The sequence below is a fragment of the Arachis duranensis genome, chromosome 10, assembly GCF_000817695.3.
Source record: "Arachis duranensis cultivar V14167 chromosome 10, aradu.V14167.gnm2.J7QH, whole genome shotgun sequence".
Lineage (NCBI taxonomy): Eukaryota > Viridiplantae > Streptophyta > Magnoliopsida > Fabales > Fabaceae > Arachis > Arachis duranensis.
The window spans coordinates 72,426,558-72,427,046 of NC_029781.3; the positions used below are offsets into that span (position 1 = coordinate 72,426,558).

Consider the following 489-nt stretch of genomic DNA (forward strand, 5'->3'; position numbering starts at 1 on the left):
TTATGGACTTCCATCTGAAGATCCTTATCAGTTTTTAACTGAGTTCTTGCAGATCTGTGAGACTGTAAAGATGAATGGAGTAGATCCTGAAGTCTACAGACTCATGCTCTTCCCTTTTGCTGTAAGAGACAGAGCTAGAATATGGTTGGATTCACAACCTAAGGATAGCCTGGACTCCTGGGATAAGCTGGTCACTGCCTTCTTGGATAAATTCTTTCCTCCTCAAAAGCTGAGCAAGTTGAGAGTGGATGTTCAAACCTTCAAACAAAAAGATGATGAATCCCTCTATGAAGCTTGGGAAAGATACAAGCAGTTGACCAAAAAGTGTCCTTCTGACATGTTTTCAGAGTGGACCATGATAGATATATTCTATTATGGTCTATCTGAATTTTCGAAAATGTCATTGGACCATTCTGCAGGTGGATCTATTCACCTGAAGAAAACGCCTGAAGAGGCACAAGAACTCATTGACATGGTTGCAAACAACCA

General features: G+C 40.7%; 1 non-coding gene across 1 annotated transcript; it reads right to left on the reverse strand.

Moving 5' to 3' along the window:
- Positions 1 to 235: 235 nt before the first annotated feature.
- On the reverse strand, positions 236 to 339 carry LOC127743438 (small nucleolar RNA R71). The gene has a single exon (XR_008004830.1). It is a non-coding gene; the product is annotated as a small nucleolar RNA R71 (small nucleolar RNA).
- Between the last annotated feature and the right edge of the window lie 150 nt (positions 340 to 489).